At 39.8% G+C, this 26,502-nt stretch overlaps 2 long non-coding RNA genes across 4 annotated transcripts in view; one reads left to right on the forward strand and one right to left on the reverse strand.

The window, feature by feature from the left end:
* LOC138757188 (uncharacterized) overlaps positions 1–26,502 on the forward strand; it is a 119,305-nt gene that overhangs the window by 57,017 nt on the left and 35,786 nt on the right. For both annotated transcript variants that reach the window (XR_011353409.1, XR_011353410.1), the window contains exon 2: positions 25,731–25,845. This is a non-coding gene — a long non-coding RNA (uncharacterized lncRNA). The remainder of the gene's footprint in view (positions 1–25,730; positions 25,846–26,502) is intronic.
* Positions 9,714–26,217, reverse strand: LOC138757189 (uncharacterized). Of its 2 annotated transcripts, XR_011353411.1 has the most exons (3): positions 26,056–26,217; positions 20,958–21,046; positions 9,714–12,094 (listed from the first exon to the last, which is right to left on the reverse strand). It is a non-coding gene; the product is annotated as an uncharacterized lncRNA (long non-coding RNA). The 2 variants fall into 2 exon arrangements; XR_011353412.1 differs by lacking the exons at positions 9,714–12,094; positions 20,958–21,046 and adding an exon at positions 21,197–21,703.

A 26,502-nucleotide genomic window follows, 5' to 3' on the forward strand; every position in this document is an offset into this window, starting at 1 on the left:
ATAGCTACCCACCCCTTCAAGCGTATAAGCATTGATTTCAAGGGGACCCTCCCCTCCTCCAATTGGAATGTCTACTTCCTTACAATCATCAAAGAATCGTCCAATTTTCCTTTCAACATCCCATGCTCGGGGGCGTGGCAAGATGGCGTCGAGTCTAGACGTGTAATCTCGACCTCTCTGGCCAGGCTTTTAAGAACCTGCTTTTAACTCTTTGTTTTCAGGTTTAAATTTTTTAAAACTTAGTTTAAAGTATCAAGGAATTGTTATGGCTATTAATGGTAAAAAGATTAAACCTCAGGCGGGCAGTGAAACTACATTTTCGGAGTGTTAAAGATTGAGAGCATAAACAGTCTGCTACAACTTCAGGGTTGCTTTCTTTCAAGCCTAAACCACAGAGATTACCTGTGGGAGCTGAAAAAATGACTACTACTCACCAGGAGAAGGACATCGCTGGAATTACTCGTTCTCAGGAGGAAGGTGCGTGTGCCCCCGATGTGAATCCCGATTGCGAGAATGTGAGAGGGAGTTAGAGAGGAAAGTAGATTATTTGGAGAATCAAAGTAGAAGGAATAATATGAAGATTGTTGGTTTGCCAGAAGATATGGAAGAACAAGATCCTCTTTGTTTTTTTACCGAATGGATTCCACAAATACTGGGGCAGGAATTTTTCTTTGGGGGTCTGGTATTGGAAAGAGCTCATAGAGCCTTAAGAAGAAGACCTCTGCCTGGTCAACTGCCGAGACCCGTGATAATTCGATGTTTGAATTATTTGGAAAGAGAAACAATACTTCATTTAGCAGTCCAAAACACGAGTCAATGGCAAGCTCCGTTAATGATTCAGAATAGTAGAGTTTTTTTCTATCCTGATTTAATCCAGTTAAAGAAGTTTTGTGGCGTAAAGGTTAAAAGTCTACTTTTCACTATCCGGCAGTGTTGAAGGTGTTTTGTGGAGACTTTCAATCTTGTTTTTTTGAGAATGAGCGTGAAGCAATGAGCTTTGCTGACTCGTTGCCAGATGTAAGAGGACAAAAACGTAGCCCACCATTGTCTCCTAAAGAAAAATCTGGTTGTTCTGGAAATGGAAGAAACGGCAGAAATGGGAGAAATGGGAATGGAAAGAGTCAGTTTCCTTGAAATGGGGTCGCTGAGTCTGGAATTTCTTGGATGAATAGAAGAACTTTTTAATTTTAATTTTCTTTTATGTCATTATGATATCTTGTCGTTATTCTTTGTTTGGCTGGGGAGGGAGAAATTTGCTCTATGTTCTACTAGTCATCAGCCACACCCAACTTTTGTTTAGGGATTACTACCTTTTGGTAGTTTTTTTTTTGTTTTTTTTTTCTTTTTATCTTTTTTTATTTTCACTTTATTTAGACTTCAATTTGTAGTTTCTTTTTCTCCTATTGAGGGCCTATTTATGTTGATCTGAGTCTTTATATATTGATATTATTAGTTTTTAGTAATATTAGTGGATATGTCAAAGTTGAAGTTTGCTACTTTTAATGTTTGGGGTTTAAACAGTCCGATTAAGCATAAGCATATTTTTATCAAGTTCAATCTTTGGTAAAACATGTGTTTGGTCGATATATGATTTTACCTGAAATGATTAAATTTGAGACTTTTGTCATAATGAGATGAAATATTGTTTAATAATGGAAAAACTTACATATGTTTCATGGATAACTATAGTTTTTTTTATTAATAGGTGGTTGTTATATTCAGAATATTTACATTTTGATTTATATTGACTAGATTTTAATATGTATGCTTTACTTTATATTTTTCTTTTTTCTTTATGGCTCTCCTTAGGAGAGTTGGCTGAAAGAGGGAGGGGGGTTTCTTTCCTTTTTTTTTTCTTTCTTTTTTAAAAATATATAAAAAAAAATGACCACAATCACAGTTATCAAGGCCCTCTACAATATTTTCATGCTCTTTGGGTAACCCTGGCTTCATCCAAAGTGACCAGGGTACCTCATTCGTGAGTGATGAACTGCGGCACTACATGCTGGCCAGGAGAATTGGCACAAGCAGGACCACCAGCTACAACTCTAGAGGAAATTGGCAAGTGGAAGGGGAGAATGCCACAGTCTCGAAAACCATCCTCCTGGCACTGAGGCCATGGGGCCTCTGCATCCCCCAGGGGCAAGAAGTCCTCCGAGACACATTCCATTCCATCCTGTCACTTTAATGTAACACACCTCATGAATGGGTATTTGCTTTCCCTAGGAAGTCTGTGTCAGGGACTACACTGCCTGCCTGGCTTACCTCCTCAGGACCGCTCCTGCTTAAGAAGGATGCCAGGCAATGGGTGATCCTGATGCTTTCACTCTCCTCCTCCAGTGTTCAAGATCCAACTCACGGACACAGCCTGGCTATGTGGCTACAAGATTCAACCAATGTGTGTAGAAGTTTCTACATCCAAAGAGTGGAACACCTTTGAATTCTCTACCCAGGACAGTTATGGAGGCTAAATCATTTGGAGATCTTAAAATGAATATCAATAAATTCTTGAATTTTACCTCTCTCTCTCTGGTGAGAGATTAGAGGACTGGGAATAAATCAGACATGAACATTTAAATGTCGTAGTTGCACTGAGGAGCCTAAAGACCTACCTGTGTACCTGATTTCTTGCTGGTATATTTTTCCACCTGTACTATTTTTCTCATGTTATTTACTCTCACTTCCCCAGTTTTATTTTCAGCTGGAATCTTGGATTGTGTTCTAATACACAAAGGATGGCAGATATTTCCATCAATCATAGACAAAGGTTTCGGTGGGGTGGGGTGGGGGGGGGGAGGGAGGCACCATCACAGGATCCCACTTAGCCCGACCCACCACTAGTCTTTTTGTAATCGTCCGAATTTCAAATGCAAATCCCCCTTGACTAGTATTAAGGGCCGTACCAGCCAACATATTGACGATACCCAGCATACACTCGTCAGTGGCAGCCACCAGGGCATGTAACCATATAGGGGAAGGGTCATCACCCACTGCGGCACGGACTTTTATTTCCTTTGCCAGGGTGATTGCTCCTCTTATCCCCTCTATTCGAAATGTCGGTCCAGTCCAGAGGTCAGGGTTACCCAGAATCACTGCTGTTAATGGTATGTAGGGCCGTGGGTCCCCATGTATCTGCCTTATCTCAATGGAGTAGACACGGGGGCCCTGCCCACACCCTCATGCTTTAGTAGGGTTCGGGGGCTTCCAGGCCCACATGCCATTATTATCCATAAGAGCCTTTTTAACCATTTGTTGTATCTCATCATGGATAACTGGAGCAAGAGAAGCTGGCTCGATAGGAACAGCAGTGGGAGCAGAAGGCACATTTGGGCCAGGAAGACTCAACAGCTGGGAATGATGTTCCCCTGCCTTCCTCTTATAAAGGGCATGAAGGACCGCGGTAGGTTTCCCATCAATATCACTTTTAGGTACGCCTAACTTTAACAAGGTTAGAAAAAGGTCCTTTCTTGTCGGTCTGTTATTAGCAGCAGGCCCTCTCTTTTCATCCTGCTTGTCTGATTTAACCTGGGCTGTACGTAAGTGGATTTTACCTCCCAACTCTAATTCTCGAAGCCCAGATAAGGCATGCACCGCCTCAGACACAGGGTGCCCAATTAGCGGACTAGTTATGGACAGAATCAGTCCCTGTAAAGTGGGATGGGTGGAACGAACCAATCTGGTATGCATTTCGGCCATGAATATCTCTTCATCAGGGCTCCCCCTATGTCCCCACAGCCTCAAACGCCCTGCATACAAGGCAGAGGCCAGAGCCTGTTGATGAATTACTGCTATACCCTCCTCTGGGGTTCTCCAATTGTTCTGCAAATGTAAATCCCAATTTACTGGTGACGGGTATACTCGTAGCAGGGCATCCCCTAGAGTGGCGAATAAGTAATCCACCTCTCTTCCTCTACCCCGCAGCTCAGCAGTGACCCTGATATCAGTAGTCAATGTTCCTAATCCCGACAATTCTTCAGGGGTTAAAAATACATTATCCCCTCCTTGTTCCCAAACACGCAGGAGCCAGGCTGCCAGAGTTTCTCTGCCTTTTGCCTAAATCGATCTCCAATGGCAGCCAGTTCTTTTATAGAGAAGTCACGTGTCATTGACTGCTCTTGACCTCTGCTCCCACTTTGGCCCACAGGGTCCTTTGCCCAGTGGATGGGACGAGGCCTAGGCCATCCCGTAGAGGGGGGGTATTGAGAATAAGCAGGCGTTTGGGTACCTTCCCATGAGTCCGCTTGGGAGGCTGGGACATCTATGCTTTCAATCTCTACCACTATATCACACCCCTCTCCCTCTCCATCTGTTTGGGAAGTCCACTGCCTTACGGGGCGGGCATGAACAGCGGGTGGAGAGGGGAGTACATCAGGCACATGCCGAGGGGTATCTGCATTATTACCATTGTCATCATACCAGATATTCCCGTCCCAATCATCAATTACATCAGGATCGATGCCATTCCTTATCATGGCATGAATACGATGTGGATCGGGTTCTACCCCTTACTTTTCCTTATATGCACAGAGCTGCTGCCGGAGTTTAATATTACAGCAGATCATTTGGACATGCTTATCCTCCCATTCTTTTGCTCGGTCCTGCCTGGTGCGAACAATCATGCTCATCATGGAACAGCGTTGTCGCATGGCTTCTATCTCCTCCTCTAGTTGCTCTCTCTTGCGCTGGGATTCTACTTCTCACTGAACTAATTCTGAATGGCGCGGCGTAAAGCTGTGGCCAGCAGCCAAATACCGTCCGTCAGTGTTCCCTTTTTAATAGGAAATTTACTTTCTCGAAGGAGAGTGGCAACCCGCTCTCCCAGAGGTGCACTTGATAGATCTAACCTCTCATCCCAACTAATGGGTGGTCCCAACAAAGACAGGGTATTGGCCAACATGCCAAACCCATCATCTTTGGAAGTCCATCCTGGAATCAAGAACTGCTCAGGGCTCATCTCTTTCTTTCGGCGAAACATCATGAGACCAATCCTGCCGACTACGCCAATTATCCTGGGTAAACTTGTACCTCTCACTTTGTTCATCTTAGATTGGTCACAGTGTTTGAGCTACCGAAAGAAAATAGACACCCACACCAAGGGCAGTTCAGTTTATACAAATGTTTATTACAAATTCAAAAGCTGATTTCAAACTACAATATGCAAGCCCTTCCCAATTATACTTATCAATGCCTGGACTGGTCCCAACTGCCAAAGCGAGGCAATGACCGCACACTTGTAGTAGGGGCGCCGGAAGCAGCTTCTCCACCTCCCCGACCGGGACGTTAGCTGGACTCTAGTAGTTCTTCTTCTTGCTGAGAGACGTTTCCACCCCTCAGAGAGTCACCACTTCAGCAGTGAGACCATGGCTTATATTGAGTAAACAATTTAATTATCTTCACGGTCTCCTGACAGTCTGTAACCAACAAAAGGCAACTGCATCTCTGGGCCTCATGGTGGAATTTAGATGTGCCTACTAATTCATATGCATCTTGGGCCTCATGGTGTAAATTAAATTATGTCTTTCTATTCAACTGCATCCCTGGGCCCCATGGTGGAATTTAGATTATGTCTGATGCAACTGCATCCCTTCTTGCATAAGCTGGTCTAAATCCTCCATTACAGGGCTCCAAGGGAAATATAAGATAACTTGGCTGAGGTTATTAGCCTTAAATTCCCTCAGACAACCTGCTGCAGTGTTTAAACAGGTGCCCTCTGTACTACTGTCAAAAATTAAAGAGAAGCATTGATGGAATTAGGCCAGAAGGCTGCCTCACTAGTCAACAGTGTCTGCCTCCTCCACACTAACCCTCAGTATTCCAACGTTGTCTTCCCTGACGGGTGTGAAGACACGGTCTGATTTCAGGATCTGGTACCACTGAGCACCCTCCAATCACCACTGACTACCAAAAGACACCCCCCCCCCCATTGCTAGGGGTCCCTGAGCCTGCGGCTGACCACTCTCCACCCCTGCCTACTGTTGTCACCCATGGTGCATCAGCACTACATTCCCTTACCCCCTCACCTGTCACCCAACCTTGACAAACTCTAATCGGTAATGATAGGCCAAAGCCATAAGCTGCTCAGGACACTACGGCAGTGCCCCAACCATTGCCACATTATCCATTGCAGCAAAGGAGACCCCCCTGACAGACTTAATATGTATATTTCGCACCCGCAACACTCTTCTTAAAAAGGGGGAGGGTTTATGTGGTAAGCCACTTTTATGCTACGATTAGCTGCTGCCAGCTGGACACGCCTCCCGAGAATGATCCTACCCATAGCCCTTTGCATTCTCCCCATTCTACTCTGCCTTGATCAGTCAATGAGGTTGATGTCACAACTTCAGTCTTTTGTGATTACTGATGGTGCATTGCCCATTTTGCTTCGACACATCACATAGGATTAAGTTTTTAATCTAAACAATTGAGAGTTAATATTTCTTCTTTACAAACATTATGTTAAACTTGTTTGATTTTTCTTTACTACTGCATATATGTTTATGCATTATTTGGCTGGTTGCTCAACTAAATACTCCATAAAATGAAAAAACATAGAAAATTCTGGAATAACTCAGCAGGTCATGCAGCATCTGTGGAAAGAGTAACAGGTTAATGCTTCTGTTTCAGATTACCAGCATCTGCACTTTTAACATTTTTCATTTTGAGTGGCAGGAATACCACAAGGCTTGTTTATCTCAGTTTTTTTTAGTTAAAACCCCTAAGAGAATCATTCCATTTTTACTGCAAGTTTGTATAACCTCTGTAGTCATGCATTCTTTTATTTCCCAGTAGTGACCAATACAAACCTCCTGAAGAATTTAAATCCTTGACCATGATCTTCCATTGAAACGCCAGCAGATTTTGCCTGGATTTGTGATTATTACCCATTTAAATGGCCTAAACATCAGTGTTTTGAAGCCCAGGCTGAAGACCAGCCTTCCAAAGTACCGATTTCATAATTTTTAAAATTAGGTTTAAATTTGAATTATACTTTTACTTTTTAACCATATAACCATATAACAATTTACGGAGCGGAAACAGGCCATTTAATTGCACTTGAAAGTTTTTGAATATTGATGAATTCCAAAGGCAGCTCATAAACAATTACTTCAAACTATTATTTTGACAGCTGATGAAACTGGGGACTGCGATAGTTCCTCTGAGCAGCTTGGAGCTGATCTCCCAGTAGAAGATTATGCCTGAGGGCGCACTGGAAAATATAGTATGCTCCAAAGCCAGGCCACTGCTGAGGTTAGGCAGCCTTCTGGCCTAATTCCATCAATGCTCCTCTTTAATTTTTGACAGTAGTTTAAACACTGCAGCAGGCTGTCTGAGGGAATTTAAGGCTAATAACTTCAGCCAAGTTATCTTATATTTCCCTTGGAGCCCGTCTATGATTGATGGAAATATCTGCCATCCTTTGTATATTAGAACACAATCCAAGGATTCCAGCTGAAAATAAAACTGGTGAAGTGAGAGTAAATAACATTAGAAAAATAGTACAGGTGGAAAAATATGCCAGCAAGAAATCAGGTACACAGGTAGGTCTTTGGGCTCCTCAGTGCAACCACGACATTTAAATGTTCATGTCTGATTTATTCCCAGTCCTCTAATCTCTCACCTTTCAAGAATTTATTGATATTCACTTTAAGATCTCTAAATGATTTAGCCTCCATAACTGTCCTGGGTAGAGAATTCAAAGGTGTTCCATTCTTTGGATGTAGAAACTTCTACACACATTGGTTGAATCTTGTAGCCACATAGCCAGGCTGTGTCCGTGAGATGGATCTTGGACACTGGAGGAGGAGAGTGAAAGCATCAGGATCACCCATGTGGCAGAGAGCCAATGAAAAGTCAGAGGGGATTTGGTTGGGGGGGTTTTTGGGGAGATTAAGAATATTGAGTCATGTCTGAAATGAATAAAGAGAGTCAACTCTATTTTGTGCTGCAAGAAACGAGTGAGTGTATTCTTTAATTGTGTGTAAATTTGGCAAATCAGTGCTGCTGCTTGTGGTGACCCCGTGACTTTACAGCATTTTTTAATTTAAACTGGAGAGTGATGAGGATAAACCCATTACAGGAGCCAGTCGGTGAGGTCAAGCTGGAGGTTCCCCCTATTTTATTGATAATGCACCAGTGTGGTTCACGATCCTTGAGGCATATTTCTCTGCCCTCAGTGTGACAAGTCAGAAGACGAAATTCAGTGTACTTGTGCCTCATCTTCCAGAGTGGATTTCCTATGAATTGGAGGATGTTTTTTCTTGATCCAGATGATAATTTTCCATACGACATCCTTAAGGCTGCTAATCTGTGGCATACTCATCCATCTCGGGAGGCTCGTGTTGCCAAGTTACTAGCTGATGTCTGACTAAGCAATAAACAACTGTCACAGATGCTGAGATGGTGCAGGCTAACTGCAACAGTCCTGTTTGAAGGGGATTTTGGAAGCAGAAGTCCCTCCAATGTTAACCTCATTGAGTTTGAGGATATTTGGTGAGTGTTTTTCAAGCGTCTACCCTTGATCATTTGGTGGAACATGCTGATCTTGTTATGTCCACAATATCTTGCAACGAAGATAGAAGGATTGACTATCCCCCCCCTCCCCTAGGTCAGCAACTGCTTATAGCACCTTGTGAAGCACCAGCATCTTCACAATCAAAGGTGAGTTGGAGCAACAAATGGTTGCTCTGACAATTCAAGTCCAGGCTTTAGACATGCAACAGGATTCCTTCCGTCGACCTGGTTGGAATTGTCGGGGGTTGAGGACATGGTAAAGGCAGTGGGTGGCATATTTGTTGGAAACATTGGAAATTTTGTCCTGCCCTCTGGTCCTTTCAGCCCTCCAGACCATCATGTACTGGGACAGATCAATTCAGTTGGTTCATTGCATAGGGCTCAGAGACTGGTGGGGGGGGGGGGTGGGTGGTGGGTGGTGGAATAGCGGCATTGGGCTGTGGCTGTCGCATATTTACCTGCGTCAGGAATTTACCTGCTCACCACTAATGACGTATCCAAGGTGATGGGCGGGAATAATAGCATGCATACACAGGTTAGTTACACAGGCTGCTTATGGGGAATGGATCTCCAATGCAAGTAGAGACTGAGAGCATTAGGATCACCTTTGGGGTGGAGAGGTGTTTGGTTGGGTGGTGTTTGGGGAGATGAAGAATGCAGTGTTGTGCTTGAAGTGAATAAAGAGACTCAACTCCATTTTGTGCTGCAAGAAACGAGTGAGTGTATTCTTTAATTGTGTGTAAACTGGATCAATCAGTGGCTGCTACAGCATAAAGAAACTGCCCACGATCCAGAGCTTGCCACCTCATGTGTGAAACGTGATGGTAGGAGTGTTATGGCCTGGGCATGTATGGCTGCCACAGATACTGGTGCACACACCTTAAATGATGATGTCACTGTTGATGACAGTCGTGACATGGATTTTGAGGTGTATAGAAACATCTATTCAAGTTCGAACAAAAGTCTCCAAACTTCATCCAACAGCAAGACAATGATCCCAAACATACTGGTAAAGCAACAAAGGAGTTTTTAATAGCTAAAAACTGGAAAATGTTTGAATGGCCCAGTCAGTAACTTGATCTAAATGCAATTGAACATGCCTTCCATATGCTGAAGGGAATACTTCAGGGGACACGCCCTCAAAACAAGCAGGAGCTGAAGATGGCTGCAATATAGACTTCACAGAGAAGATACTCAGAATCTGGTGATGTCTATACACAGACTTCAAGCAGTGATTGCATGCAAGTGATAGGCAACAAAGTACTGAAAATGACTAATATTCATACCATTGCTGTGCTCCAAATATTATGGTGCCCTGAAACGAGGGGACTATGTTTAAAAAGTGCTACAATTTCTCCATGTTCAAATCAAAATGTATACAAATAGCCATGAATAAAATCTGGACTATGCACTTTAATCACATGTGAATTGTTAGAAAACAACTTTAAAACTATGGAGTGCAGGAGCAAATAAAGGAAAAACAAGTGTCTTCGGCCCAAAGATTATGAAGTGTACTGTAATTAATGAGCAATATACGAGTCCTTAAATGAGGCTCTGAATGAATCTGTTGTTCAAGAAACTGATGGTTGTGGGACAACATCTATTCCTGAACCTGCAGGTAGGAGTCCTGTAGCACCTGATGACAGCAGCAGGAACAGAGCATGTCCCAGGTGGTGTGGATCCTTGATCATTGTTGCTGCTCTCCAATGGCAATATTCCATGTAGATGTTCTCGATGGTGATGAAAGTTTTGCCTGTGATATTCTTGGTGCAGTACTTTTTACTCAGTGGTATAGGTGCCTTCAAACCAGGCTGTGACATAGCAGCTCAGCATATTTTCCACTGCACAGCTGTGGGTTTGCCAAGGTTTTTGATGGCTTATCAACCCTCCACAAGCTCCTGAGGAAGTAGAGGTGCTGACGTCCATTCTTCACAGTGTTATTAAGTTGATGGGTACAGAGACGGTCCCGCAAGATAATAGCCCAGGAATTTAAATTGCTCATCCTCTCCACCTCTGATCCCCAAATTGTCACTGGATCCTACATCTCTGGTTTTCTTTTCAATCAGCTCCTTGATCCTGGTGTCATTAAGTGAGAGGTTGCTGGTAGTACACCAGTTTCACTAGGCAAAATTGTTGCAGGGTGCATTATTGACAAGAATTTCCCCTCGGTACTTTCAAGCCAGGCCCATAACCATTTCTGCCATGAACAAGAGCAACAACTTACACTGTTTGTAATTTTGGCTCCAAGTTATAACTCATCTGACATGGAATTAAATGTGCGTTTCTCTCTTTCATTGGCCCAATCCTCTGGAAACCTCATCTCAGAAAAACAAAGAAATATCTACAGCATTGCAGAAAGATATTTCCACACCTTTTCCAGGATAAATGTTCAATATTTGGTGATGTTCCACCATCAATAACTTGTCAGAAGCAAATACAAACAAAAACATTCTTAATTTCTGTAAAACTCCATACACTACATGTAAAAAATGGGGTTAGATTTGTTTGCAACTTTCTGTGACTTCTTTGTTCAAAAATTTTTCTTTGAATAAAATGATTGAGACATACAGCAGTTTAGACCCACATTTTCAGAGAACAAATACTTGCAAAACATCAACTCCATTAGAAAACATTAAAGTACCAAACAGAAGGAGATAATAAATATAAAAGATAGATGATAAATATTCACAATTACAGTGGTGCAAGAGAAAAAAATGATGTTTTGGTAGTGCCAACAAGGCTTTCTGTGGTCTCAGAATTGTTCATGATTGTATAGTCGGGGGAGATTGAATCTGTTCTGGTACCTAGAGTTGCTGGACTTCAGGCTTTGTGCCGAGGTAACTTCTTCCGAGAGGTAGCAGCAGAAAGGTGTTGTGACTAAGGTGATGTGGGTCCTTTATGATGTTGGCTGCCTTCTTGAGGTGCCTCACATACATATCTTTAATGGCTGGGAGGTTGGAGCCTATGTTAGATCAGGCTATGATTGTTACCTTCTATATCCTTCTGCACTCATGGACACTTGAATTATCAAACCAGGCCATGATGCAACCACTATATTTGTAGAAATTTGACATGCCAAATACTCTCAGACTTCTTCATGGTTGGCTCCAGGAGAGGTTTTCCAATATATGCCCTCCCAGGAACTTGAAGGTACTAACCATGTTCATCTCTGTCCAATCAATGCAGACACAAGTTACTTGATTTTTTTGACGTTCAGAGCAAGATTGTTGTTTTAGGACCACCCAACCAGATTCCTGATCTCCAGCCTGTAATCTGATTCATAATTTCCTGTTATTTGGCCGAAAACTGTGGTGTCATCAGAGAATTTATTGAGTTCATTGGAACTAAGCTTGGCTATCTTGTCACATGTAGAAGGAATAGACAATGTCTTGAAGCATCCCTGTGTTGATGGTCAGAGAGGAGGAGATGAATTTGCCAATTTTCATGACTGGGGTCTACTGGTGAGGAAGTCAAGGATCCAGCTGCAGAAGGATGGAAATAGATCTGTTTGTTTCATCATAGTTTTGGCTGCTGTGATGGTGTTGAACATCAATGAAGTAGGTGTTTTCATGTTCTATGTGACCTAATGCCAACAAAATGGAATTTGCCATTGAACTGTTGCAACAATAGCCAAATTGAAATAAGTTAGGTAAGAACATCAGCCATTGTATAAATGAGTGAAAAAAAAGCATTTATGAGCCACTGTGTTGATGTGCTAAAATAAAATGTCTTCACTGCATAATTTTATCATCAGCGAGCATTGTGCAGTTGAACTGATTAATAAAACGATCTAAAATACAAAATAGAACTAATGCTTGAGGTTCTATGTAAAGTCGCCATATTAATGCAGATGGCTTCTAAAACAATTCAGAATTTATATGAAAGTTATTATTATTGTATTAGGATGAGTATCTTGCCTTTTTATTCATGACTCTTGTTTTTAATCTGAATATATTGGGAGGAATGTTGGAAATTATGAAAGGCAGGCAATAACACATTTGCAAATATTATTATGTTTAATGCTTTTTTTTACCTGATTTATAAAAGGCATCTACAACAACACTATGATTCTATGTCTCCTTTAAAATGAGAACAGAATGCAAAATAATATTGGCTTTTGGTTGACCAATGAGTGAAATGGTTCACAGTTCCCAATTGCAATTAAAATCCAAGAGTTTGGAAATATTGGCTACAATATGTAATTCAAGCACAACAATTAATTCAGAAAAATCACTTGGTTCATCATTTTGAATTTTAGGAAGGAATTGTTCCCAAATACAAGGAGATAATAACCAATGTCATAATATCAGAACAGCAAAAGGTATTTGAAAGCACAATTTTCATAAAACATTTCATCTCTATTGCTTCAAATAGTTGTGATGCAAAGTATTGGACATATAGTATATGTTAAAAAACAAAGACCACGCTATCAAATTCTAACTACTACATCAGGATTTAAAAGAAAGAGCAAAGGATATTGCAGAAGGATTTTGCTTTACACAGCAAGAAACTCTACCTGACTCCCTCCCATAATCCTAAAAAGCGACTTCTCCCAACTGAATGCATCAGTTTAAATTTCCCCAATCGCTGACTTTTCTTATCATCCCTGCATCTATGAGGAATGTGGAAAAAGCAGCCTGAGGCTATGGGATCTCATTAGTAGCTGACTTGCCACTGGAGCCTGAATGTGGTACTTGATGTAGCCACCTGTGTGTAATTTAAAATTTCCCTCATATGAAATATTAACATGGGAAAATGTGAAATGAACATTAACATCTGTAGAATAAATGTTATTAATTTAGGCAAATCTTCACAGAAATACACACACACACACACACACACACACACACACACACACACACACACACACACACACACACACACACACACACACACACACACACACACACACACACACACACACACACACACACACACACACACACATTCCTTTATGTGATTCCTTTATGTTTTAATTATCTGCTATCATAGTTTTGTGTTAATATATAGACTAGTTATACACATTTGATGATCTACGACTGAATTTCCTTTGAGCGCTCTAGGACGAAGCCCATCATTTCACATGGGTTTCAGACAATTTAAAAAGTTTAAACAGTGGCTAATTCCTCACACTCATACAGCAGAGCAGCTAAAGCAATTTATCAAATAAAAATATAACAAATTATTTAAAAGGCACTATAGAAATAACATAAACAGTGCAATTTCTTCCACTGCTAAACCTAAACACAGTAGAGGTCCGGAAATGCAGTCTACTTGAGCAATGGGTTGGTCCAGATTTTTTGGATTTCCCAGATTCTCGGGCGGTACTTTAAAATTCACATTTAAGGAGGAAAAAAGAAGAGATGAACAGGTAAATTTTGATAGTTTATTCATTAATAAATACAGCATGATCTATTTGTTAAAAGATCAGCTTAAAATAAAAATAAATTTGACACTTGACAAGAGGTGTGGTTGCTTGTTGCCACTGTGCATCTGTGGCACTTTTACATGCGCGCATGCAAAACCCTGCTAAATTTTTTTTTAAAAGTTTGCGTGCTTTCAAAATGTCCCAATTGTCAAATGGTTTGGATTTCTGGCATCTTAGTTTGTGTACTTTTACTGTCGTTAGATTTTCTTTTTTGTTTTTATGGTGAATCTGAACTTTTTTGTGTGTCTTTGCAGGGCAAACAAAGGGAAACAAATTTTGTGTATTTAGACTATAAGACTTAGAAGCAGGCTATCAGGTCTGCTCCACTCTTCAAATCATGGCTGATGTATTTTTCCTTTCAACCTCATTCTTCTGCTTTCGCCCCATAATCTTTAACACTTTTACTAATCAATAACCTATCAAACACTGATTTGGTCTCCACAGCTGTCTGCAGAAAAAGAAACTTCTTCTCATCTCTGTTTTAAAGGGACATCCTTTATTCTGAGGCTGAGCCCTTTGGTCCTTGATTATCCTAGAACTGGAAACATCCACACTATCTCTATTGATCCCTTTCAATATTCTGGAAATTTTGATGAGATCCCACCTTATCTTTCTAAACTCCAATGAGTACTTCAAATGAATGTCAGTGTGAACCTTCTCATCCCTGGGATTATGTTTGTAAACCTCCTCTGGTCCCTCCCCAGTGTCGTCCTTCTTGAGATAAGAAACTCAAAAATGGTCATAATATGCCATGTAAAGCTTCAGCATTACATCCTTGCTTTTATATTTGAGTCATCTCAAAATGAATCAAATGCATTGCACATGCCTGCCTTACTGGCCTAACCAAGATGAATCAGAGAATCTGCAACATGTTGAGGGCAAGACAAGGGTGTTTAAGGCCAGGGATCGAGATCTTTACAATAAGTCCACGAACAACTGTGGAAGGCCAACTCTGAAGCAAAGTGCCAATTCCAGAGGAAGCTAGTGACAGAGACCAATACATGCTAGCTATGGCAGAGAATGCAGGCCATTACAGCTACAAGGCAAAGGTGAGCATGATAGATGGTTGCAATGCTTCACTACCCAATCAGCTGAACACTTTCCATGCCTGCTTTGAGAAGAACAACTAAACAATGTCAACTAGAATCCCTGAAAAGGCTGAGGACCCTGTGATAACTGTCTCTAAGGGTGACATCAGAACATCATTCAAGAGGGTGATTCCTCGCAAGGCATCAGGCCCTGACGGCATACGTGGCAAGATACTGAAAATCTGCACCAACCAACTAACTGGAATGCTCACAGACGTGTAGAACCTCTCATTGGGCAGTCAGAGGTCCTCACCAGCTTCAAAAGGGCAACAATCATCCCAGTACCCAAGAAGAGTAGTGTGGGCTTACCAGCCAGTAGCACTAACTTCTACTGTGATGAAATTCATTGAGAGCCTGGTCATGGCCAGAATTAACATGTACCTAAACAAAGACCTAGACCCACTGCAATTCACCTATCATCACAATTGCTCCACAGCAGATGCAATATCACTGGCTCCCCACTCAGCTCTGGATCACCTCGAAAACAACAATTCATATATATGGCTGTTCATATTAACTACAGCGTCAATACCTTTATTCCCTCAGTGCTGGCCAAGAAGCTACAAAATCTAAGCCATTGTACCCACTTCTGCAACTCAATGCTTGACTTTCTCAATGAAGACCATGGTCAGTCAATAAGAATTGGAAACAAAGCTTCCTCCTCACTGATCACCAGCACAGCTATACTGCAAGGATGTGTGCTTATCCCACTCTACTCATTATACACCTATGACTTTGGCCAGACACAATTCCAATGCCATCTACAGGAGGGAGATAGATCAGCTAGTTGAATGGTGTAATGACAACAACCTGGCCCTCAATGTCAGCAAAACCGAGGAGATGATTGTGGACTTCAGGAGAAGTCAGTCCTCATTGAGGGCTCAGTAGTTGAGAGGGTCAAGAACTTCAAATTCCTGGGTGCCAACATCTCCAAGGATCTTACATCTCCACATTGATGTAATCACAAAGAACACTCGCCAGTGGCTATACTTTGTGAGGTGTCTGAGGAGATTCGGTGTGTCACAGAAGACTCTTGTAAACTTCTACAGGTGTACCGTGGAGAGCATTCTGCCTGGTATGGAGGCACCAACTCTCAGGACAAGGATTAACTCCAGGGGGTTGTTAACTCGGGCTGCGACAACACAGGAATCAGAGTTTCACTCCATCGAAAACATCTATATGAGGAGGAGTCTTAAAAAAGCAGCCTCTCTGCTCAAAGACCCCCACTACCCAGGCCATGGCCTCTTCACTCTGCAGCCATTGAGGAAAAGTTACAGGAGCCTAAAGATGAGCACTCAGCGGCACAAGGACAGCTTCTTCCCCGTTGCCATCAGATTCCTGAATCATCAAGAACCAAAGACACCTTACTTTTCATTCACTATTATTGTTATAATTTTTTTTATAGTAATGTTTGTAGGATGGTTATAATATGGACGTTTACACTCTGATGCTGCCAAAAATCACCACATTTCATGACTTGTTTATGGCAATAAATCCTGATACTGATTCTGAAATAAAACTTTATAGAATCCTGCACTAGGACTGACAGCTCCCTTTGAATCTCCACTTTCTGAATTATCTTCCTGTTTAGAAAATAGTCAACTTCTCTATTCCTCCTACCAATGTTGAAGACCATCCTCTGCTGGCCAGTCTTCAGTCTTTATTTGTATGTCTTCCTGCTCTTTGATTATTCCTTGAAGAAGAGCTCAGGCTCAAAATGCCGGTCATATATCTTTACCTCCAATAGACACTGTAAAAGACATCTGAGTTCCTCCAGAAATTTTGTGTGTTTTTAATACAATCAAAACATCTGCAGACATACTTGTTTCACACCATAAATATCTCTACAATTCCATCTGGCACTTCTTTGTGCATTCTCCCAACCTGTCCAAGACTCTCTGCAGATTCCTTGCTTCCTCAACATGACCCACCCTTGCACCTCCTTTCATATCATCTGCAAACTTGTGAAAAGCAGTGGACCCAACACTGAACACTGTGAAATACCACTCATCCCCAGCCAGAAAAGGCCACCTTTATGCCTACTCTGCCTTCCGCTTGTACTTTTCCCATAACACCATGGGGTGCCCTCTTGTTTAACAACCCTCATGTGCAGCACCTTACCAAAAGGCTTCTGAAAATCCAAGTACACAACGTCCGGGAATGCTCCTTTATCTGCCCTAATCAGTACTTCCTCAAATAACTCCAACAGATTTGCTAATCAAGACCTCCCCTGAATGAATCCATATTGAATTTAGTCTATTTTATTTTGTGCTGTCAACTATTCTATAAACTAATTCCTTCATAATGCATGCTAGAATCTAGCCAACTACTGGAGTTATGCGAACCAGCTTAGAGTTTACTATCTTTTGCCTCTCTCCTTCTTAAGCATTGGAATGACATTTGCAATTTTCTAGTCCTCTGGAACTATTCCTGACTAGTGGTTCCTGAAAGATTGGCACTAATGTACTCACAATCTTGTCAGCTATCTCTTTCCCTGGGTGTAGTCTGTCCTGCCCAGGTGACTTATCCACCTTCAGCCCCTTGAACTTCCCAAGCACCTTCCCCATAGTAATAGTGACCTGGCATGTCACTGGTGTCTTCCACATTGAACATTGATGCAAAATACTAATTCAGTTCATTCGCTATTTCTAAAGTACTACTTCTCCAGCATCATTTCCCAATGATTTCCAATCTCCATTTTGGCTTCTCTTTTACTCATTTTATATCTGAAATAAAATTTGGTGTGCTCCATTGTGTTATTGTCTAGTTTAATTTCATGTTTCATCTTTTCTCTCTTATGGCTTTTTTTATTGCCTTCTGTTGATTTATGAAACCTATCCAACCCTCCAGCTTCCAGCTAATGTTTGCAATACTCTATGCCTTATTTTTTGCTTTTATGATGTCATTCACTTCCTTTGTTAGTCATCGTTGCCTCAATCTTCCTTTAAAATGCTTCTTCTTTGATGGGACAAAATGATCCTGTGTCTTTTAAATTAGCCCCAGAAATTCCTGCTACAGTGTGTCTACTGTCTTCCCTGTTAGTGTCCCCTTCCAATCATCTTTGCCCAGCTCCTCTTTCTGGCCTCCATAGTTATCTTTACTCAACTGTAACACTGACACATCCAATTTTAGCTTCTCCCTCTTTACTTGAAGCTCCCTCATCAAATTGGTTCATTGGTCAGCATCAATTCCAGAATGGCCTTTTCCTCTCTTAGCTCAATCAAAAGTTGTTCTAAAAAGCCATCTCATAAAAATCCAACAAATTTCTTCTCCTGAGATCCAGTGCAAACCTAATTTTCCCAGTTTACCTTCAAATTGACCACTATAACATTGCTTTTATATATGTCTCCTCTAACTCCTGTTATAATTTGCATCCTATATCCTGTCTGCAATTTGGAGGCCTGCAAGTAACCCCAGCAGGGTCTTTTTACTCTTGCAGTTTCTCAACTCTACCCACATCCTCTGATCTTTTGTACCTTCTTGCTAAGGATTTGATCTCATATTATAACAAACAGAGGCACCCATCCCTATACTCACCTACTTGTATTTTTGAATGAAAAAGTATCCTTGTTCCTTCTGGAAGATATTAGTGAAGTACAGTTTAGATTATCCAAACACCAAATTCAATTTGTGAAGATCACTTTGTCGATAGCCAGGAAGTATATAGCGGTTGCTTGGAAGTTCAACTCTCAACTGAGTATTATATGATGAAGTATGGAAATGCAGAGTTGCATTCCCCTGGAGAAAATTACTTATAACCTGAGAAAGAAGTATGACATGTTCATTGGAGAGTGGCAGCCATACGTGAGGCACATAGGTAAAAAATTAAGATACAAACTGTCCTGACAGATAAATAAAGAAGAGTCTGAATTAAGGTTGTGGCACAGACGACATGTTTTAATTTTTTTTTTTTTTTCCTTTGCTTTTTACAGTTTATTTAATATCTGGGGAAGCGGGAAAATACTTTATTTTTATCATTTATATATATATATATATATATATATATATGGATATTATATTTTGTGATAAAAATGTCTTATATTGTTTGTATATACTTGCTTGAGTTTTTTAAAACAAAATATAAAAAAAAATAAAATGTATCCTTGGATGTTGAGCTCCCAGCTGAGATCCTCATCAGCCACAAATCCATTATGCCCACAACATAGTAAATGACAATTTCCATCTCCGTTTTAGCTCAACATTGTTTCAATTACTTCATGCATTTAAACATGACACCCTCAGTCCCACGCTTAACACCCTTCTCACATTTGCCTTTGAGATCCCAGAGTTCTTTTTTTAAATTCTTTTCTAATTTTTCTATCCAACCTTTTGTTCTGAAGACTTCAATAACCTCTCCTGCACTCTCCTTCACTTTAACTTTATCCATATATTTACAATCTGTTTAACCTATTCCCCCTTCTGTTTAGTTTATAGCCCTACCCACAGCCCAAGTTATGTGCTTTGCCAGGACCCTGGTCCTATAATGGTTCAGATGGAGCCTGTCCCTTTGAAAGAGCTCCCCCCTTCCTCAATACTGGTGCCAACTTTCCTTTCACCAGACTTTGAATCATGTATTTAACTCCCTAATATTAATAATCCTGTGCCAGTTTGCACATGGCTCAGGTAGCAATCCAAAGATTATTACCTTTATGGTCCCTAGCTGCTCAAATTCCTTCAAAAGAACTTTTTTTTCTCAGTTCTACATGTATCATTGGTAAGCAGATGGACCATGAAAACTGGATCTTTCCTTTCCCTCTCCAAATTCCACTGCAGCTCAGAGGAGATGTCTCAAACTCAGGTACTAGGGCAGACAACATAGGCTTGGAGTCTCTCGATCGTCACTACAGAGAATAGTGCCGATTTCCTGATTATACTATCCCCTGTTATGATTACATTTCTCTTCTCTGCCCCCTCCCCCTCCCCCCAGCCCCTTGATTGATTCCTTGAACCACAGTGCTTCAGTCAGGTAATTGATCCTTCCTATAGCCCTGCTTCTGACTACTGAAGCCTCCCTTCCTTTTATTGGCTATAATTGGTTAGTTAACCACAGTCGCCTTTTGCAGGCATTTTCTTAAAATGTCCCTCTCTCCTTTTACACCAACTCCTATCACTGCAAAAGCTACAAAATGACAATAAAGAAATTTTGATATGGTAAAATCTTGATCTGGATCTTGGTAAAACACATTCAATGCCATCAATGGTAAGAACAGCTTACCATGAATGGTCAGCTTATAAAGCATGAGAATTTTGAAATCCAGCAGCTGAATTATTACACTTGTTAAAGGCTTCAAATAAAATCAGATCATGCTGGAAATATTTAGGCTGCATGTATAGAAAGAAAATCAATGACAACATTTCAGATTAAAGACACTTCATCAGGACTGGAAACTGATGCTGGTTCTTTGGCCTGAAATGCAGACTGTTTCCTCACCACATATATATTCCTGACCTGCTGAACACTTCCAGCATCATCTGTTCTTACTTCAGGTTCCTGGGTTTCTGGTGATTTCAGTTTGTTTTTAATGTCTTCACTGACAATCAACAAAATTTTCCAAATGCACTGGGAGGATAAAGATACCAATGTCACAGAACTATTTCAGACTAACTTTCCTAACATTAAAAGATAATCAACTGGATCAACTCTTTGTACAACCAACACCAGATTCCCAAGCAAGCCACTAAAATGTGAGTTTAATGAGTGGCATAAATAGATTAAATGATCCAAGGATTTTTGAAATCCTCATTGAAAAAAAAATGCTATTAATAACATTAGATGCAATAATAATGAAGTTGTAAAGGGGTCCTGAGGAAAGAGTGTTCTTTTTAAACTTTACGTGAAGTTTAAAATGATTGAGTTCAACTTGCAACCAGAGTTTTCAATTTAAATTAATGAAACGGTGAAGATATGACAGAATGGGTTCAATCTTGACCTTGCTGCTAACTGTGTGAAGTTTGTATGTTCTTCCTTCAACTGCATTGGTTTTCCACAGGTCCACCTGTTTTCTCCCACAGGCCAAAACTGTGAAAATGAATAGATTATTTGGTCATTGTAAATTATCACTGTTGATGAATGGTAAGATCTAGAGCAATGGTTCTCAACCCCTTTTTGTCCTAGGCCATACTTTAATTTTTCAAAAAAATCTTATGCCCCACCATTAGAGGAAAAAAGTTATATATTCAAACCAAGTTTTAATTAAATCATTTACTGCAAGTGTACTTCAATGCAATTAAGGTCGGAAATACACAGGAACACATATTTCATATTCAACTACTTCATCCATCTCAAAGACACATTCAACAACTGTTGTCACTTCAGTGGGAACCTTGCTCCTGACTCTGGCTGCAGATTTTATTTGAGCCGGGGGACTGATTTTGTTAGTTTAAACTTCAAATCTCCACGTTTTGTAATTTCTAGTCGGTTTCTCTTAGCTTGGAGCAAATCACTTATAGCACTGGATCCACATTCTACTAAATAAGATGATGGAAAATATATCAATAGTTCCCTTGCTGAAGTAATCGAGTTTGGGTATTTCTTTTCAATCTCGTTAGACAGCCACATCATGGTTCCTTTCACTTTGAACAGAGTTTTCACAGATTCATCATGTTGCATCTCAGAAAACTCCTCTTGGTATTGCACTGGGACTTCAGATAAGTCGACCAGCAACGGCTGAGTTAACTAAGAAGGAAAATCCATTGGCTTAAAATCACAAAATATATCACTGAAGTCAGTAACAAACATTTTCAAATGGACAACAATGTGGTTGTAGCAGCATTAGTTACCTCACACTTATTCAACCAATAGAATTGACTGAAATTTCTTGTTGATATAATTTGGAATGGTTGATAATAAGACCAGTCAGAAAAAAATATGATGATAGTTTTAACCAAGGATAACAACATTTAAAAATAAGAGAAACATCAGAAGAGAAAAAACATATTCCAAAAATAAAAAAAACAAGGTGATTTTACTTGGAAGTTACCACAATTGTGTTGAACTGACAGTGTTGCCAATACACATCTTTCACACCAACATAACGAGATTATTTTATCAAACCAACTTTTTAATTATTTCCCAAAATATTCCTATGCTCCACTAAAATATACTTAAGCCCCATGCCCCACCTAAATATTCCCACTCCACACTGGTGGGGTGTATGCCCCACCTTGAGAATATTAATGATGATGTAGGGAGAAATTAAAAAATCAGATTAATGTAAATGGGTTGTTGAAGCTCAGCACAGGCTTGGCAAATTGACGACCCTGTGTGCTGTAACCCTTCATTATGCTACATTAATAGGGATGACAGTCGTAAAGAAAAGCAATGGAGAGAACATTTTTGCAACAATTGTACTTTTGGTCAAGGCAGTAAAGTGCAACATAAAAAATAGACCAAGCAAGGTAATACAGACAAATTAAAGTCTGTAATAAATCAAATGAAAGGCCATATAACATTGCCAAAAAACGCAGTAAACTTGAGGACTGGGAGTATTTCAGAATTCAGGGAAGGGTGACCAAGTGCTTAATTAATTATAGGGAAGTTGACAATGCAAGTAAACTTGTGTGAAACTTACTGAAGATGGTAAAAGTTTTGTTAAGTTTAAGAGAAATGGAAAAAACTTGCAAAGAAAAATATAGGATCTTTACAGACAAAGAAAAGGGAATTTATAAAAGAAATGGCATTGGAATTAACAAATACTTTGCATGGGTCTGCATGGAAGAAGAGAAGAAACATTTCTGAAATGATGGGGAACCATGGATCTAATGCAAAGGAGGAAATAATGGAACATTGATCTGAAACATTAACTGAATTTCTCTTTCTGCCTGACCAGCTGAGTGCTTCAAGCAATATTTTTAAAGTTTCAGCTTTACACTATCTGCATTTTTTAAAAATTGCTTAAGGGTTTCGTTAAAGGTTTTTCAAATCCATTGGGAGGATTAAGGAGAAGAAGAAGAATGAGCTTGATGTTCATGACATTGCCCATAAGGGAGGAAGTTTAAGCCAGTGTCTATTCCTACCCCAAGTCATTTTTATACATTTGCATCATGCTATTTTTTTCTGGCTGGAAGGATCAGTTGACTGTAAAAAAAAACATATTTAGGGATTGACCATTATAGTAGGTGCACTAGGAATTGGAAAATGAATGAGAAAAAGAACAACAGTGCTCAAAAGGCATTTGGACAGATTTATGGATAAGAAGGTCTTGAAACGGACCATTTGCAGGCAGATGGGATGAGCCCAGAATACTGTAACACCTCAAACCAGCAACAACAGAAGGAACAATTCAAAAGGGTTAAATTTTAACTCTATATTTACAAATGACTATTAACAATATAATGTCTTAACACAATTAACCCCACTATAAGTATGTATAGCAAATATACATATACCATTTATAAACAGTGTGTATATGAAAAACCCAGATCATTAGAGTCTGTGCCCAATACTCAAAAAAGAAAAAAATCCCCAAAACTCCAGGTCAGTCAAGTAAGTCATTCCAGAAACACAGTCCATAAATTCAATCTCAAAGTTCAATATCTGTGTTCAGTTCTTTAACTGATAACAAAGGATGTCAAATTGAACATTGGAGAGAGAGAGAAAAGACTGATGTTGAGTTGGAGTGAATGTACTAATCCTTTGCAGCCTTCTACAGATGACTTCACCTGGTTCACAGTGTCGTTTTTAACCACCTCACTTATGAGGCATGTGCCTTTTACATAGCTCTCCAAAATCTTTCTCATAAGAAGATTCAAAGTGACCTTTTAGTCACACTCAAATTCAGTCCTTCTCCTGAGAAAGGGGTTAGCGAAAACTGTTCTTGGCTGCTCCAACCTGAACTCTCTGATTCACAGATGGATTGTCCCTCATTCTCCAAAGTTCCTAGGAATTAATACATTTCTCTCTCTCTTATCTCAATGTCTCCTCCCTTCCTCTCTCTCTCTCTCTCTCTCTCTGCCCAGCTTGACCTTGGCAATTCTGCACTGAGCTGTACCACAAAGTTACATAGTTCTAAGTAGAAATCCATTCTTTATAATGACAGTCCATATTCCAAAATATCAGTCCATGGTCCATAAAAAAAATGCCAAATTGGTCAGAATGAATTAGATGGGTTAAAGGATCAGTTCTGTACTGTATGAGTCCATGACTCTAAAGGGGAAGAGAAGAATGTAAAGTCACATATGTGGGATAGCACAAATTTAGACTATCTGCAGTATTGAAACATTTCATATGATCTTGTTAGACTCTGCTCGTACTGCTAACTAATCATTCCTTCCCAAGCTCCCTCTTTTTTCCAGTTTCTTTCCTTATGTATACATTAATCCTACATTTAAATGCATCACTTATTTCTGATTCAACCACTTCATATGGATAAAAGTTCCAGTCATATCACTTCCTGTGTAAACAAATTCCCCATAAATTCTTTATTTGATCTGTTAGAGACTATTTTATATATGTTCCTTTGTTCTACATTATTTCTGCTGGTGATGGTTTCTTTGTGCCATCCTTATCAACGTGTTCAGAATTTTTAAGAGATCAGCCAAGTATTCTTTTCACTTTTTTTTCCTGAAAAACCTGCTGAATCTCGATTCATTCCTTCATTCCCTTTATTTTCTTTTCTTGTGCTCCAATCTTTTGTAGTATGAGGATTAGACTGCACATGTGTGGTCATGTAAGATTTCTTATAAATTTTAAATGATCTCACTGCTTTTATATTTACTTTTCCAGAAATCAACCATGCTACTTTTCATTCTTGAAGGCCATTCCAGCTGGTGCTACCATTTTGAATGATTTATCTATTTGCATTCTTTGTTCTGGTCCATTTAGATTTGCATCACTCAGATTAAAAGAGGGGTCCTCACCTCATGCACACATTAAAAATCAAGTTCAAGTTCATTATCAGCTGACTGTACATATACAACCAGACATTTCTCCAGAACATGGTGCACACACATACACACATAATACACAGCACATATTAATCACGTACATGCATAAAGATATAATTTTAAACAAATATATATAAATATTTCAGGATAATTTACTCATTTTCAGGATACAGCTCATCAACCTCACAGCCTGCTCGAAGAAGCTCTTTCCCAGCCTAGCAGTCTCTCTAAACTTGTCTTTTGAATTCCAATTTAACGTGACTCGACCAAATCGACATAGGTTCAGAGCTCATGTTAAAAACCTCTTAACCACTGACAATAAATATTTTGGCATCCAACAATGCTTTTGAGATTTGGGTAAGTCAAAGTAAAATAATGAAGAGACACTTTTTCTGTAGTTTTGCATATTGTGCACCATAAAGTATTTTATGTTGTCTCACTGAAACCTTTCATCTCTGAGCTGGCAAAATGAATGAGCAACAATTGAATTGGTGGCAAAATCAAGGAACAATTGTTTCTGATGATGGAATAAGACTGCTAATTCTAAAGGTGGAACAAGTTGGATATACAATAACTAATTAATTAATTCAATGATGCTGGAAATTATCCCATAATATATTGAGTTTTCCACCGAGGATAATTGCCCATCATATAATTAGAAGAATATTCTGCCAAGGTAAAGATGTGGTGTGTGCCAAATGAAGAAACGAGGAATCAGCAGGCAAATTTTGTTATGTTATTTTCAACAAAAGTTTGCTAATTGAGTACATGAAATTAATTCAAGCATTGGTCACCAGCTGTCTTCTGATTTTAAACAGATCTGACTGCCCAGAATTTTGGCTGACTTGGTGAAGTTAAAATGATGGAGAGGGAAAGGCGCCAATGACATTTCCAGCCTTCAATTCAAAATGTTTATCATCAATGGAAAATGTTGTAAGTTCTCGACCAGTTTCATATCTTATCTTATGTGGCATGCATATGTATGAATCTTGAAATTAACAGGCTAATATTCACAGGTAAAATTATGAGGCAAACACTTCAAACTAACAGATCAGATTACCTGAGAAAATTTATCTTTAGTTACATCCTATCAAAATTGGGTTATATTTTAGGGTAAATAAACTCTCATATACAATGGATTACCTCCAGGATAATGACATTTCATTGTCTTCTTTTAATCACAATTGATCTCCCCTCAATAATGTCTACTCCAAAAATTTCCACACTCAAAATTGAGCAGCCAATCTTCACACCAATCTCACACCAACATTATGGACAGCAATGACAGTAGTCAGTAAAATCCACTACCAGTTGAGGCCAAAGAGCATTATGACATGCTCAACATCAATGCGTGACTCAGACTAAAGCTCTCATTACTAATTTTTTAAAATATTTTTCCATACATGTAATTAATAAATCATTATAAAATAAAATAAGCACTCAAACTAAACAAAAGTTTTCATTCATTACATGATGGTTAAAACCTTTCCCATTCCCTCCCTCTCCCAACCCCTCAGTCCCCCTCCTGCTCTTAACATCCAGAGTCCAGTGGATGCCAGGAAACCTGGCACGGTAGTCGTCTGCAGCAGC

The sequence above is a fragment of the Narcine bancroftii genome, chromosome 3, assembly GCF_036971445.1.
Source record: "Narcine bancroftii isolate sNarBan1 chromosome 3, sNarBan1.hap1, whole genome shotgun sequence".
Lineage (NCBI taxonomy): Eukaryota > Metazoa > Chordata > Chondrichthyes > Torpediniformes > Narcinidae > Narcine > Narcine bancroftii.